Here is a 15863-nt window from a genome sequence, read left to right as displayed (position 1 = left end):
CTTTTTTTCACTCCTTTTCTCTCCAGTATGAGTAAAGTGCTTTTGCTTTCTCAGCAATGAACAAACTCCCAGCCATTTGATGCTTCCTGTGTCACTGCTGTGTACCGGGGACATGTGTCATCCCACTCTGTAGCCAGAACAGCTTTGTGAACCAAGGCTCTTCTTTACAGATGAAGACAGTCAGCTGAGAGAGGTCAGCATGCTGATTATTACACACGTTGGGGAGCCACGGTTCAACTGCGGGCTTCCTCTCCCTGCCCTGTGCCACTTCGTGCAGCCCCTCGCACACAGTAGGTGGGCAGCAAACTCTTGTCCAGAGGAACGAGAGGGCTGCCACACACCAGTTAGCTCAGTTCACACAGCTGGATCTGGATGCCCTCTGTGCGCTCACAGCGTCCTCACCTGGCTTCCCACCTATTTATGGGGGTCCCAGGATCATGCAGTAGTAATAGTTGATGCAAAATATAATTTCCCATTCCCCTGGCTTTTTTTTTTTAAGTTTATTTTGAGAGAAAGAGAGAACACAAGTGGGGAAGAGAGAGTCAGTATCCCAAGCAGGCTCCACACAGTCAGTGCAGAGCCCAACTCGGGACTCCATCTCACAATCACAAGGTCATGGCAGAGCCAAAGTCGGATACTTAACCGACTGAGCCACCAAGGCGCCTTCCGCCCCTTACTTTTATTTCTAGGACACTTGAGAGCAGATAGGTTGGACTGTTAAAACTTCGTGTTTGGCTTGCCTGTGCCCTGTAAGAAATGTCTGACACCGTGCAGGTGCGGTGCTCGAAAAGCCCAGCTCAGGGGTCAAGGGCTTAGATTCCAGCTTCCGCTGTGCTGGTGACTCTTCAGTCACAGTGGGTAGATCACATCCCCTCCCCAGAATCGTGTTTCCTTGGTGCACTGTGGGGCTGAGAGGGTCCCTAAGGATCCTGCCTGCTGTACGACCTGGTATGATAGGGCTAGGCTGTGGAGTGTGCTGGAAGGAATGCAGGCTCTGGATTGGCGCAGACCTGGGTGTGAATCCTGGCTCTGTGCTTCCCAGCTCTGTGACCTTAGGCAAATCACCTAACCTCTCTGATACTCGTTGTCTATGTCTATGAAAGAAGAAGGCAAGTAGGACCTGCTTCCGAGCTCACTGACAGGACAGGAGTCCCTGTCCATAAGGGCGGCTTCCTTCCCTCTGTCTTTGACTCCTGAGTGCTTTGGCTTTGGACTTGCCAGGTGTTTCCGTAGTGAGACTCGAAACGTGTTTCTCAGGTGCGGTGTTCCTTACACCTCCCGACATCCTGAGATGCTCGGCTCTTAGAGTTCTTGAACCTCTTGGGTGTTGTTAAGAAACTCCTCGAAGGCAGATACCATTGTACCACACGGAACTGTGTCAGTGCTGCCGTGACACCTCGTTTCCCCCCCGCTTCCCCTCTCAGACGGCAGCTGCGGTGTGTGTCAGTTTGCATGCACGTAGCTTCTCTTGCACCTCTTTACAGAGAGGAGAATTCTGTGCATTTAGCAAACGTTTGCCATGCCCAGGCCTTATGTTAGGAGGTGGGGTGCACAGAGAAATAGTCTTGAGTCACTGCCCTGAGGAAGCTCACAGGGAGGAAAGGTGCAAATAGGAGTGACGCAAGACCATCGGGGCATGTGACAGGGCATGTGGGAGAAGGGAGGGCGGAGGCACTCTCTTCTGGGCAGTCAGGAGGGGCCTCGTAGACAAGAGGTCACTTTTGAGCAAGTCTTAAGGGACCAGTGGGCGTCTACACTGCAGAAGTGTGCAGGCTGAGCATTCCAGGCAGGAAGAGCCACAGGGCGGAGGCCAGAGCCCGGAGGAGGTGATGCCTGGGTGCGGGTTGAAGCTGGGGCCAACAGCCGGAGGACCCTTCTCCCGAGCCGCTTCCTGCATACCCACTGTCCACTCAGCATCCACACTTTGATGTTTAATGGGTACCCCAAAACCAACACCACTACATACAAGTCTTGATATTTTTTCCTTAAAAAGAGGAAAAAGGCAAAATCATAACCCCTCCCCTCCCCCATCTTCCCTGTTTTATGTGGCAGGACCGTTACCCTGGTTATGCAGGCCCAACATGTTGGTCACATCTTGGATCCTGCCCCTTCCCTTGCGCTTCACTCTGTCTGCGTGCGGTTCTTGACAGGTGTTCCATCAGAGTGTACCCTGAAAGCCCCTCCCCCCCTTGTCTAGCTGCCGCCCCTTCTTGCAGCAGGTCTGCCTGCTTCTGCTGTGGCCCCGCTGCTGCCAGTGTTCCGCACGATCAGGCAGAGTGACCTTTTAAAAGGTAACTCAGATTGTATCACTTCCCTGCCCAAACTCTCCTATGGCTTCCTGTCATCCTTGGAACAGAACCCCTTGCCATGGCCTGCCAGCTCCTCCTGCTTCTCTGCTCTCATCTCTTAGCCCTCTCTGTTTTGCTCACTCCATTCCAGCCACTGTGTCTCTCTCGCTGTTCCTCTTTCTTGCCTCGGGGCATCTGTACATGCTCTTCTCTGCCCAAATCAGTCTCCCCCAACATCTCTGCCTGGCTCACCTTCACTGCATCCTGATCTCTGTTCAAATGACGTGAGGTGCAGAGAGGAACAGACTTCTAGTCACCGTGTTCAAGGACTAAAATGTGCTGTCCTACCCACCCCTCAACCCATCCCTCGATCCTTTTAGCTTGCTTCATTTCTCTTCATTAGCATCCATCACTACTCGACTTCTGTATTTATTTGTCTTCTTTGGTGTCTGTCTTACTGGCCTAGAGTAAAACCCACGAGGATGGATGCTTGCCTCACCTGTCTCATTCACCACTCTATCCCCAGGATATAAAACAGAGCCTGGCACGAAGGAGGTGATCATCACACATTAGATTGGTGGGGGGGAAAAAATGAATGAATTAATGCAAGTTAAGACTTTGGTGTTTATTCTGTAGGCAGCGCAAATCTAGTAGACATCTTTCAGGAGGTGAGTGACGTGGTCAGCACTTTTATTTTAGAAAGCCAGCTGGTGGCAGTGTGGGGGCTGGACTGTAGGAGGAGGCAGCAGAACTAGTTACAGGCAGTTAATTTGGTCCAGGAAATTGATGCTGAGTCCTGTGTGGGGCTGTGGGGATGGAGGAGAGGGGCCCCCCAACAGGGTGTGGAGACCTTTGATTATCTTTGGTTCCTGTTGGGACAACTCGGTATAGCAATTCCTTTATAAGAAACACGGGGGCTAAGCTGGTCTGGGGAGAGCCTGGCAATACTGCGTGATATTTTTCTCCCCCCCCCCCGGCAAACGTCAGCCCTGGGACGCACATTCTCTGCACTGTGCCGTTGGCTCTCTGAGGAAAGACTTTGCTGCTCTACAGACTCCCCCGTTCAGTCTTTCAGTACGAGTGTAGTCAAGATGGCGCTGTCAGTGAGACTGATTCTTCCTCCTACAGACGGGTCCCTCACTCTCACACACCACAAGCGACACTGAATCTTTGGTTCTTTCTTGCAATGGGGACTTTTCTTCACATTTAATTCCAAAGGAGACTTACTCTAACAAATCCTCTGTTCCCACATTCCGGACAGGGTTTACCAATAACCTGGGGATTCACCACAAACATGCACAGGGACTCTTCTCCCTCGGGTGTGAAGAGTCAGGTGGTCAGTGGACATATATTCATAGCCCAGGAATAGCCATGCTGTTTGGTACTGCCTCTTGAAAACTTTCTTTTGGAGCTTGAATTAGCTCTCCTTCCAAAAGTCCCCAATCCTCTCCAACTTTCAAAGAAAGCCTTTCATCTCAGTGTAAATACATTCCTACCCATTCTGCTGAGGCGTCCCTTCTCTGTTCCTAACTGACAATATGCCACCGCAGGCTCTTAAGCCTTGGTCCAGAGTTCCTAATCCTGTTTGTCGAACCCCATGAAGTGAAATGCTGCACCATCTGTATAGCCAGATGCCCACCGCCCACCCTCTTTCTCTCTTCCAAAGGTCCAGATGCCATCTCATTACATTGCATTAATAGCTACACTCTGGAGTTCTTGTGTGCCAGGTACTGTGTTAAACACTTTCGTCGCATTCTAACCCTTACCACCCTGCCAGGGTGAGTATTATTGACCTTTTCATAGATGAGGAAGGCGAGGCTTAGCACTGCAGTGGACCTTAGTAGTGAAGAGCATGGGCTTAGAGTCAGCCACTCCAGGTTTGAATCCCAACTCAAAGTGGACCTTGGGCATGCTACTTAATCTTTATAACCTTTTTCCAGATCTAAGAAAATGGAGCTAACATAGAGAAGGGTCCTCTGTTACTGTGAAAATTTAACAGCATATGTTGTTTCTAAGTATATAAGCATTTGCTTACCATAGCTAGACTTCCTCTTGTCAGTAAATAATAGCTCTTGGTAGATACTTTCTTCGCCATCATTGTTGCCATTGTCATGGTCATCGGGTCATCATCCTTGTCCCAAGGCTACGTGACTAAGGCAGGGCCAGGATTGAGGGTAGCCCTGCCTGGCTCTCAAGCCCTTGTTCTTTCTCCTGTCTCACACTGTTGCTCCCAACCCAAGTTCATCTTGCCTAAGACTTTCTGGTCCCTAAGTTTGCCCTCTTGGTCTCTTCTGGGCAGTGGGCTCAAGGTAAAGCTCATTGCCCCCTGCCCCCCCCCCGCCCCCGCCCCCGCCCAGCCAATGACCTCTGTTCACTCACTGACGTGAGCAGTCCCCAGAGGCTAGGCCAGTCAGGCAAGGGCTTGGTCAATTTTCCCTGACTGTCAACATCATCTTGTCTACTCTGAAAGCCAGAGGGGCTTCCCATGTAGTTGTTTATGTTACAGGATTGTCCAAAGAAAATAGGAGTGGCAGCAGAAAGGGCTGGTGGGGTCCCTGTCTTTTGGGGGTCCCAGATCACTTTGTGAATCTAGTGAAATTTACAGAGCCTCTTTCCAAAAAATGCACATGACAATTACTCGCAAGACAGATATTGTTAATGAGACATTTGCCCCAAAGCCCACCCAGGAATTAATTGTAGCTAAGAAATTCAGTTCTAAAAGGTTAGCATATGTGCATTTCTGTAGCCTTGCCACCCCTCATTCACAATCAGGAGGGGCTTCTCTTTCTGTACGTTTGTGTTCCCAGGTTGTTAGGCAGTCCTGGTAGCATTTGGAAAAACCTGTTTTATTGATATTATTTGCCCTTTTTATTTCTTTCCCATATTTGAGAAATGTATCCACACTCTAGAGCTGGCCGGCCATTTTGATGGACCGACCTGCTGATTTGCACATCAATTTGAACCACTGCCTGCATCTAGCAGACAGACTGGGGAGGAGTTCTGGCCCAAAATATCAGACTAGTAGGAATTTTATTGTGATATATGGATTATAAAGGTGCAGAATTTTAGCATCAGCAGGGTTCAGTGTTCTAAATTGAGATCTGTGTAAATCTTTTAAGATTTTTGAAATTTCAATCTTAAAGAGTATGCTTCCTTTCCTTTTTTTCTCATTCCAATTTTCAAGGTATGGATATAGGCGAAGTCAGATTCCAAGCACTCTGCAGTCTTCTAATTTGCTTGTAGGCCTCTCCTTGGAAACTTTCCAGCAAATTACGGAGTAAGTCTTCTGTGTTCTAACAGCGATAGGAGTTCTGGGTGTCACTGCCGACGGCTCCTCCCTTCCCTGCCTGGCCTTCAGAGCCTCACATAAAGACCGGAATGAACCTTCCAGAATGGGGCCCCCGAATCCTTCCTGCCACTCTGGCTGTGGGCCTGTGGTGCCGATGCCATCTGCAGCTGGCGTTTTGGGGGCACAGGAACTAAATCTGTCCTATAGTAGATCATTTGATGTAAAGCTTTTTCTGATGCGTGCTTTTTCCTCTCAAGTTTTTCTCCTTTGCTCTTTCTAAATTATAAAAGCAACAGATGCTCACTTCAAAGCCAGGATTAGAACTTTTCACGCCTGGCTTGGAATTCCAGCTCCATGAACTCATTAGATGTGCAGCCCTAGCAAAAACACACACCCTCTCTGAGCCTTGATTTTTCTCATTGTTACAGAAAAAGTAATGATTTCCCCTCATAACATGGCCATGAGCATCAAGGGATATTGGTACATAGAACCGTCTTCCAGAGGCCTGATGTGGATGCATTCCCTTGTTGAGTATTTATCAAGCACCTACTATGAGCCAGCCACCATTTTGGTGGTTCTGGAAATACTTGAGCACAGGACAGAGGGGGTCTTTGCTCTCATGATGCTCACATTCTAATCAGAGGAGACCCAGAGGAAAGAGACCATTTCAGAAATTAAGAAATAAGGTCTCCCAGGTGGTATGTGAGTTATAGGAAGGGCCACTTTATTTTATTATTTAATGTTTATTTATTTTAGAGAGAGAGAGTGCTAGTGGGGTAAGGGTAGAGAGAGAGAGAGAGAGAGAGAGACACAACAGAATCCAGAGCAGGCTCCAGGCTCTGAACTGTCAGCACAGAGCCCGACCTCAGGAACCGAGAAATCATGACCTGAGCCGAAATCAGACACTCAACCGAGCCACCCTGACATCCCAGGAAGGGCCACTTTAGGTGGGACACCCGGGGGAGACCTCTCATGAGGCCCCCTGTTTTGCGACCCCCAGGTCCCAAACTCCAGCTGTGAACAGCTCTACCCCTTTTGGTATAGGTCCCAGTTTTGAGTTTGGAAAATCTGGCCCCAGGGCAACTATCAGTTCTCTTTTGGGAGAGCTTGATTGGTTCCCCATTTAGAGTTTGAGCCTCTGCGGCTGGATCTATGGATGGATCTGTGGCTCGGGGCCTTTTGTAGGCCTCTGGGCCTGCTGGGGTGAGTGCTCCCCTCGGAGCACTTCCACTGGAGAGCTGACACTGAAGGAAGGAGGGAGGGAGATTAGGTTCTAGCCGGAGCCCATGGTGCTTCAGTGCTGCTCGGAGCATTCCGGTGTCTAAGGAACTAGAAATGATTTCTCTCTCGGTGAGACGGGAGCACACTGCAGTTTCCTCCTCCTCCTCATGCAGAGTTCTAAGGGCAGCTTGGGGCTGCAGGAAAGCGGGGCAGCCGGGGCAGCCCCAGCTTGTGCAATGGCATTGGAGCCACAGAGCGGTCAGCCTGACACCCAATGCCAACCGCATCATCCCTCATGGGGTGCAATACGAATTTTTAAATGACCGCCCTAGTCTGCCGCATCAGGCAAGAGGGACCTGCACTGATGAGTGAGGAAAGCTGCTGAGCAGAAGGGCAGGCTGCCTGTGACTCACCTGTCATGTTCTTTGCTGACCCACTTTTATTTGCCCTTGATTTGCTCAGTGCCGTTAAAGACGCTGTCGTGAAGGCACGCCTGCCGCCTGATGGCAGTCATGCGTGTGACAGCCCAGGATCTCATGCGCACTCAGGACCCAGGCAGATGGACGACTGGACAGGGGGTTAGCGTTTTCATCTACCTCTGAATTGTAATTCGATCGCACGGAAAGGGCTTAATTTCAAGAAGATGGAACAATTATCTCAGACTAGACTCGGTGCCAAAGCAGCAGGCCCTCCTCCTTGTCCCAGGGCGGCTCAATCAGAAGATGGCCTAGATGGCCGCCTTTCAAGTGGGTCCTTGCAGTAGCTTGGCAACTGGCACGGGGTCATAATTGGAAGAATTTGGCTCTGAGTGTCTGTGGGTGTTTACAGTGCACTATAGGGCAGGGCTGCTTTTATTTATAGAATATTGTGAGCAACAAGCAGCAGAAGGCTGAAAAGCCACTAAATCTCAATTTATTTTTAACAAATTCCATTTTTCCCCTCATCCCAGAAGGAGAACTGAGTTATTAAAAAAACAGTAAAAAATACATCATCGCAGAGCATGCCATATCTAATTATGGGGTTGCCAACGTCGGCCTGCAGCCACATTTTAAGGGCTTTGTAAATCAGCCATCCATTCAATCTGTGAACTTATATGACTCCTTGTCTTCATTTAGATGTAGAGCGAGATTATTGGCAAGTGACTGCTGATCAGAAAAAGTTCTACACTGCCTAAATTAGGAGATGGGATGTATAAATATAGAAGAGTGTACTTATGTTCTCAAAGGGAGATAAAATCACTCCTTGCTGTCCATTATACTTAGCAGTACAAGCATCCCCACCCCCACCCCACCCCCAGCACTCAGTATCTGCTCCGGGTTTTCGCTCCTCGCGATGGCGGATCCGTGCCACCCGGAGGAGCTATAGGATGATATCACTCACTGAGTGATTATGACCCACGTCGTCAGGAAAGACATGCATCCTGTGCTCCGTGACCTGTGTTTTCATAGTGTGTCAGCACTGGAGAAGGCGTCAGAGACCCTCTAGCTCCAAGTACATCTTGGTCTAGGTGGGGAAGTGGGGTCCAGAGAGGAGGGTGGCTTTCCCGGGGCTCCTCAGTGAGTCATGGCAGAGCGAGGTTCCAGTGGGACCCTCCTGTGCCGGGCTCGGAGCCAGTGAGCTAGACAGATATGACTTCCGTCGGTCAGCACTCCCAGTCTCGGGCAGGCAGATCTCAAGATGGGCCAGTGGCCGCCACGTGCTCAGGTAGACAGGGCTGTGTGAGTACAACTGCCGGCAAGTGGAGCAGGACAATGTTTGAGGGGACTGGGGACTCTGCGTATTTGGACACTGAGGCAGAGGTACAATCAGCTGCTCTCTGGCCCACCTGGGAAAGCTTTATGGCTGCTGCAAAGTTGCCAGAGGAAGAGGGTGCCGCACGATCGCCGAGGACCGGGAGAGGAAAGTGTGGTGCCGCAGTGGTACCGGGGAAGGTAGATACGGCAGTTTCGGAGGAGCCCTGAAAGCAGACCACTGAGGAGATTGATGGGAACACCAAGGGAAGTGCAGGGCTGGAGCACGGGACAGGCGGTCCGGAGTGTGTGTGGCGCCCTGCCCTACGCTGGGACGCATACGGGGTAGGGGGCGAGCCTGGCGGTTCCGTCCCCGGGCCCCCAGGTGCTGCTCATGGCGGCTTCTTTCCTCCCCTCCAGGCCCTTCTTCGTGCAGCATCTGGCAGCCGGTATCCCTGGATGGGAGCTGCCGTGTGAGCCGGAACCAGTCTCTGTCTTCCCGGGGCCAATGCCCTGCACGGTGCCTATGCCCTGCACGGTGCCTGCAGAGTGCGCCCTGGGTGTTAGCTCTCTTGTTGGAGCTGAGAGTGGGCAGAGGGAGTGAGAGAAACCTTTATGGGGAAGGACGGACTGTGGAAGCTTCTGGAAAAGCCACCTCTTGGCGATGCTGGAGGCCAGTGGTTTTAGAGGATATGAGTAAACCAGGAAGGGGGGTGCCTGGGGCCTAAAATAAGGCCATAGCCGTACGAAGAGGAGCAAGCGGGGGGAGATTACAGGAGGAATCGGTGGGGATTAGCTGCAGACAGCCAGGCCACCGGACAGAGAAGGACAGCGATCGGCCAGGACAGGCACCTACCAGGCAGAAGAGATGGTCTGTCTTCCTGCCCAATAAGCCCCCAACCACTCCAGACGGTGGTTCTCACAAATGTTGGTGGGCGTTTCCAGGAGACAAAGAACTGAAATCAGTACACAGAATGTCTCCAGGGTCCTCTCCTGAAAATTTTGTTTTTCTTAAGCAGTTCGATATGCTGCTTACCCACTTTTGAGTTCTCAGAGTGAGAGCATATAAATCAGCAGTCACAGTCATACCTGAAATACTTGGAAAATAGCTGGTGAGCTTTCTTGTCAGCATTTGGTGTTTTTTTTCTTGGATTGGTATCGTAGCTTTTATACCGTCTGATAATTGTTTCATTGATAAAATGGTTTCTGCTTCTAAAGGATATGTTCCATTTTTATAGTTTATAAAGGTGATTTGAGATGCTGATGGAGGATGCTTCCTGAATCCATTTTCAAGGAGCAGAGTATTCCCTTCCCCCTTCCCCACTCCTGGCCATGTCCCTGCGTCCCAGCGTCGTCTTCTCCTGTGTCCAGGAGACAAGTACACCCAGGCCAGGGGGTGGTGGCCGTGGAAGTTTCAGTGGTAAAGAACACTGAAACCTTACCAGAGAGGCGGTTGGGAAGCTGCCCATGAACCGGAGCGACCCCCAGTCCTCCTGCCCCAGACACTGCCCATGGGGCTGGCCCACCTGATAACTTTACATTCTGTGTCCCCAGTAACAGTGGCCTCAGTAATTGATGCTGCCTTGATTCTCCACAGTAAGAAAGTGTTGATAGTTTGTCGCCACGGCTCTGTCATCTCACACTTTCTCTGAATTGCTTTGCTAGGCACTCCGCAGGTGTTCAAGAAATACTTCTGCGTCTCACTGAGCCATTGCTGGTCATGGCATCCACTGCTGCCACAGGGTGGCATTCTGAGAAAATGAAATGAAAGTCCCAAAGGCTGTGTGCATGAAGACGGTCCAAAGTCTCTCCCCCGTCCTGTAGGCTGCTCGGCCACACCCTGGCTATCAGCACTTATTTGCTCGTTATCAGAGTCACAGCACGGTCCAGTGAGAAGGGGCATCAGGGGTCACTTCCTCTGGCCACCTTCCTTTGCAGGAAAACCCCATCTGTGCCGTTGCTGACAGATAGGAGGGCCCCTGGGCTCCCTCAAGCACCCACATTCCAGGCATCCTGCGCTGTCTTTTCAGACATGTCTCCTTGTTAGAAACTTCTTTCATTCTAACCCAAATCTGCCTCTTGGCCCTGTGACATGGCAGTCAACAGTCATGTTAACGATAGGTAGCGCTGAGTAGCAGAGATGTGGACCAGGCAGTGTGGCTCCATCACTGGTGCTCTTAGCTGTGAGGCTGTATTATACTCTCAGGGGCTGAGCACTCAAAGTAAGCCGTGGCGCGCTAGACCGGGGCTGCCCTACTGTGACTTATTTCCCAAGAAGTCCTTTGAGCGGAACCTGAGTCTCTTTTCTATGAAACCTCTTAGAGTGTGTTTTTCACACAGTGGGCTACGGGGCCGAGGCCTGTGCGCTGTCATCAACAAATGGGCCCTTCTGAGTCCCGCCATGTGGGTTTCAGTCAGGATGACAAATACGGGCTATTTGTGTTTTCTCTTCCTGATCATAAAATCTGATGCTGTGGGTTCCTTGTTTAAAGTGCTTAGTCATGGTTTTGTGGCCAGAAACCTGAAGGAGGAAGGTGCCCAAGGATTATAAGTCTGGACCCCCTCTTCAAGTACTGTATCTGGGGGCCAGACACTCGTGGTCTTGGTTCCCTCTTCCGTAAGGTAGAAATAACACGATCTTCTCATAGGGAAGATTTGAAGGTTAAATAAGCAGAGGCGGACATGCCGTGAGGCTGCAGTGACTGCTCTGGAGTGTTCCCCACACCTGCCACAAGGGCTTTGGTGACCAAGCCCTCGTTCGGTGTCTCGCCCTTCCTGCATCTGTGGTGTGGGCGCCAGCACCTTGGCTGCCTGCCACCTTGTGGAGTGTGGAACGGACTGGAGGCATGGGCCTTCGGGGCAGGAAAAGTCCCTACGGTCACGTTGGCTGTCCTGGCCTGACCCCTGGCAGGTCACGCTGGGCTCCTCCAGGAGTCTGTGACCTCATCAGGAGGCTGCCTCCAGTGCTCACAAACCCCTGGGCCACACAGTGGCTGAGCCAGGAGGGCCGAGAGGCGGGGACTGAACCGTCATTCTTCTTGTTCATTGCTTTTCAGACAGTGTGCACCCCAGTTATTATTTCCTAAAGATTTAAATAGCAAAGTGAGGGACCTGATCCCTGAGGTGTGGGCCCAGGGACCTGGAGTGAAAGCAGCTTGAAGCAATAGAAAAAGGACTGGGCAAAATCTAATTCTGTTGTTACCAAAAATGGGGTCATGAGCTAGGACCTAACCTCCCTGAAATGTGGTGTCTGTATCTGAAAATTGGGGGTGCTAATAGATCTAACCCTGAGGTTGATAGGAGGAGGATTCGATGAGATCCCATGTGAGCAGAACAAAAAGTACTTGGCACTTTCGTTATGTCTGACAATTGATAAATACAAATATTAGAATTTCCTTTTTCCTCCACTGTCACCCCTTCTCCTTATCAGGTCCTGACTGCTGTTTGTTTTCCTGTATGGCTTTGGGTAAAGATCTTAATGTCTGCCCCTTTGTAGAAAAGAGTTTTGAACCAATTGATGGTTCTGAATGGACATGTAGCGCCCCCTATAGGACATCTTTGGAATGTGCAGGGCGATTTGGAGGTGACAGTGATGGGGGTCAGGGCTGCCTTCTCGGAAGCGGATTTGCTGGCTATCACCCATGAAGAAAGAGCAAAGGATCGTCCGACATTGTACACAATCTCCTGAAGTTTAGTGGGCATTCATGGAGGTGGAACCCTGTTTACCTGAGCCTGGAATCGGACTCCACTTTACACCTAAACACACATAATTTTTGCATGCTTTTAATATATACGGAATTTTCCAGGAACACAAGCCCCAAGTATATGAGGTTTACTATGCGTTATAAATAGGTCCAAGCACCTCATTAGATCTTTCATCATGTCTTCTGGAGTAGCTGCGCCCAACATTTGCATATTGACTCTATACATAGTATCTTACTTTAACTAACTTTCTTCTTTGTGTTATAGTTAGGGTGTTACGCGGATTGTGTTTGAAATAAGTGTTGGTAGGTTATATGATTCACAAATTTCAAGAAAGTGAAAAGAATATTAAAAATATTTCTGTTTAATCTTTGAACATATGAGAGAGGGAGCATGTGTGTGTGTTAGCTTATAAATTATCTGGAGAAACCTTAGGATAGACCTGAAGTGAAAAGAAACAGTTTCTTGAATAAGCTGAAGGGAGACTTAGTCAAATGTAGGAGAATGGGTTGAATATACGTACATAGATTTATTTTTTTAATTTTAAAAAGGACAGGTCACAACTAAAGGGAAACAGAAAGGTATGCAGCCAAGGAATGGGGTCAGAATACACTGCATGGCCCTCTGGGCCTAGGATTTACATGCCCATAGTAACTATAAAAGCTGGATATCCATCTACCCAGAATAATTATGTAACTTTGTTGGCTGAATGGGAGGTTAGGTTCTTGCGCATGCCTGTAATGCGGAGGTAATGCAGAGAGGTGCATTTTCCTCTCCTGCGGTGAGAAGTGAATGGATCCTAGTTAAAATTGGAATGTCAAAGAGTAATACCAGAAATGCGAATGTGCTTTCTGTAACGGGTTGCTTCTGAAAATGGGCAGCAAAACCCAGGTACAGATGATTCTTCCAGTAGATTATAGAATGTTAGACATCTCTAAACTAGGTCCTAAAAAAAATAAAAGAATAACGAATAAAAAATAATTTAATTTTTAAAATGGTTTCATTCCTCCTAAACATGTCCTTTTCCATTAAGGATATGTAATGGACGTCAGAATCTTTTTTTATTTAAATTTTTTTAATGTTTATTTGTGAGAGAGAGACAGAGCATGAGCGGGGGAGGGGCAGAGAGAGAGGTTGACACGGAATCCAGAGCAGGCTCCAGGCTTCAAGCTGTCAGCACAGAGCCCGACGCAAGACTCAGACTCACAAACTGTGAGAGCATGACCTGAGCTGAAGTCTGATGGTCAACCAACTGAGCCACCCAAGGGCCCCAAGATGTCAGAATTTTTAATTGGATCCTTTGTCAGAGAAAGGTGTTTTGATGTTTTCCTGTGTCCCTTTTAGAAAATATGTAGAGTCTGAAAAGTAATTTTTATCATCTTTTTTCATCTTTGCCATCTCTGGTTTTTTTCCACCTCTCCCACCTGTACATAAACATATATACACACACACATATATATATAAACATCCATGTGTAGATTTTTCCAGAAAGGAGAACCAGCCAGCCCCCCTACTCTTTACCACGTTGTGATATGGCCTCTGCCTACACTAATTCATTGTGTGAATTTTATGAATTTACCTCTTTGTGTTTTTTTAGTTTCCCAGGGAGGTATTTGCCTTTTTGGTGATTTATAGGAGGTTTTAGTTTTGTTTTCTTTAATTAAGAAAGGAAAATTGTCCTTCACCTACATAGAGCTTTGGAGTCAAACTGACCTGGGTTTGAATCCTGGCTTTCTTGCTCATGAGCCAAGAATTTCAAGCAATTTACTTAAGATCGCTGAGAATTAGTTACTTCCTTGAAAAAGGAAACAACACTGACCGGCACAACATAAAAGACCAGCATGTGGTCTCTGCTGCCACCGTGTTTTTTTGCATCGTTATTTTTGTTGTGGTCCCTGCATGGAATATTTTCTCAGGAAAAGCACCTTACAGGAACTCATGCTTTTCCAGACCCTTGGGGCGTGTGACGCTCACTTGCTGTAACCAAAGCTTGGAAAAAGGAAACCGAAGTCACCGAAATAATGACTTTATTGCTCGCATAGGAATGAAAGAAAACAAGCTGATTCCATTTTAGCTAAAACTTGCGGGTTGTTTCTGGGGTCGGCACACACAGCAGCAGCATCCAGGAGCTGGAGCACTGGGGGAAGGCCTTGAGATCCATCGCAAGATCAAGTCGTCTTCCTCAAGCGGTGCTCGCAGGACGGGCAGGTGGACGAGTACGTTGCAGAAGGGTTCCTAGTTCTTGCAAGTGAAAATGGAGGGGACCCTCTGTTAGACACACCGGCCATTCCCCAGCATGCTGGTCAGCACACCCTTGCTGTGTTTTGACATCCTCGCATCGTAGGAGGGAGGTGGGATGGACACAAGCTGCCCCTGCCTTACGTCTTGTACTTGGGACCGAGCTTTCGCTTTTCTCTGGGGAGTTGCTGAAGACACAAAGCATGTGTGTGGGCCCAGCTCTCCAGTTGGGCACATCAGGGTTGGGTCCCCTTCCCCCTGCTGGCTGTGTGATCTCAGACAAGTGGCTGTAGCTCTCTGAGCCTCATTGCCATCTTCCACGCCATGTTGATGATAATGCCTTTCCTGAAAGGTTGTTACGAGTACCAAATGAGCCACATCTGGGCTAGCACCGTCCCCAGCAGGGCTGATGCTCAGTAACTGGGAGGCTCTCTCGGCTCCAGATGGGAGACGAGGGCAAGCAGGGATGCAGCGCGCAGCTCTGCACTCCGTCCTGCAACTTAGAGATCTCGTAGTGCCTCTCACTTAACAGTTCCCCGACCGCTGGCTGGACGACGAGAGAGCCCTCTTCCTCCAGCTGTCAATCAGGGCATCCAGCCTGGCAAGCAGAGCTCAAGTTGGACTTTCACCCCAGTCACCCCCATAACCTAGGGGCCTTTGTGCAGTTCACAGAGTGGCTGTCACCCCTCATGCCAAAAAAAAATCAGAAAGTCCAGTCAGCTGTTCCTCCAGAGTATACCAGGAAGTGACAGCGAGTCATCTCCTCACTGGCTACTCAGTCCCAGGCCGTCTCATGCCTTCCTCACTGCCGGCACTCTTGGGCCAGGACCGAGCTGTGTCATCTTCCCCAGTCCGCTGTAGTCCTTTCCTCACAGCGCCCCCCCCCCCCACCACAACGCACTCATGCATGCATGTGCATACTCACCCCCACACACACGCATCACACTCACATGTGCACTCATTCGCATGCATGCCGGTGCGTGCACACGCAGCCCCACTACTGCCACGTGCACCTGCACACACAAGTCCCGCCTCCCCACAATCTCTTCTCAACCCTGCAGCCAGACTTAACCCCAAGTGGGGGTCCATCACCCCCTATTTCACTCAGAGTCAAGACCTAGGGCCTTGGGCCTGCCAGGCACCATTTAGTCTGTGCCTGTCCTGCTCCAGGACTGGTCCCCTGATGCCCCCGGGCTCCCTCACTGCCTTTGTCCAGGCTCTTCCCGGCCTGGAGTGCTCCTGCCTCCACGGTTCACTGCCTCACATCCCAGCTGCCTTCGTCTCTGGAGCTCCTCCTGCCGGACTCTGACCCCCCCCCCCCCCCCCCCCCCCCCCCCCCCCCCCCCCCCCCCCCCCCCCCCCCCCCCCCCCCCCCCCCCCCCCCCCCCCCCCCCC

The 15863-nt window shown here is 50.1% G+C and overlaps 1 protein-coding gene and 1 long non-coding RNA gene across 7 annotated transcripts in view; one reads left to right on the top strand and one right to left on the bottom strand.

Annotated features, from left to right (window-relative positions):
* Window positions 1–7497, bottom strand: part of LOC115306023 — a 17211-nt gene extending 9714 nt beyond the window's left edge. The window contains exon 1 of the long non-coding RNA XR_003915138.1: window positions 7212–7497. This is a non-coding gene — a long non-coding RNA (uncharacterized LOC115306023). The remainder of the gene's footprint in view (window positions 1–7211) is intronic.
* The window catches only part of ARNTL (aryl hydrocarbon receptor nuclear translocator like), a 158372-nt gene that overhangs the window by 102864 nt on the left and 39645 nt on the right, over window positions 1–15863 (top strand). The gene's annotated exons all lie outside the window — the stretch shown is intronic.

This window comes from Suricata suricatta, chromosome 11 (genome assembly GCF_006229205.1).
Source record: "Suricata suricatta isolate VVHF042 chromosome 11, meerkat_22Aug2017_6uvM2_HiC, whole genome shotgun sequence".
Taxonomy (NCBI): domain Eukaryota; kingdom Metazoa; phylum Chordata; class Mammalia; order Carnivora; family Herpestidae; genus Suricata; species Suricata suricatta.
This window is presented reverse-complemented; position numbering and strand designations above follow the sequence as displayed.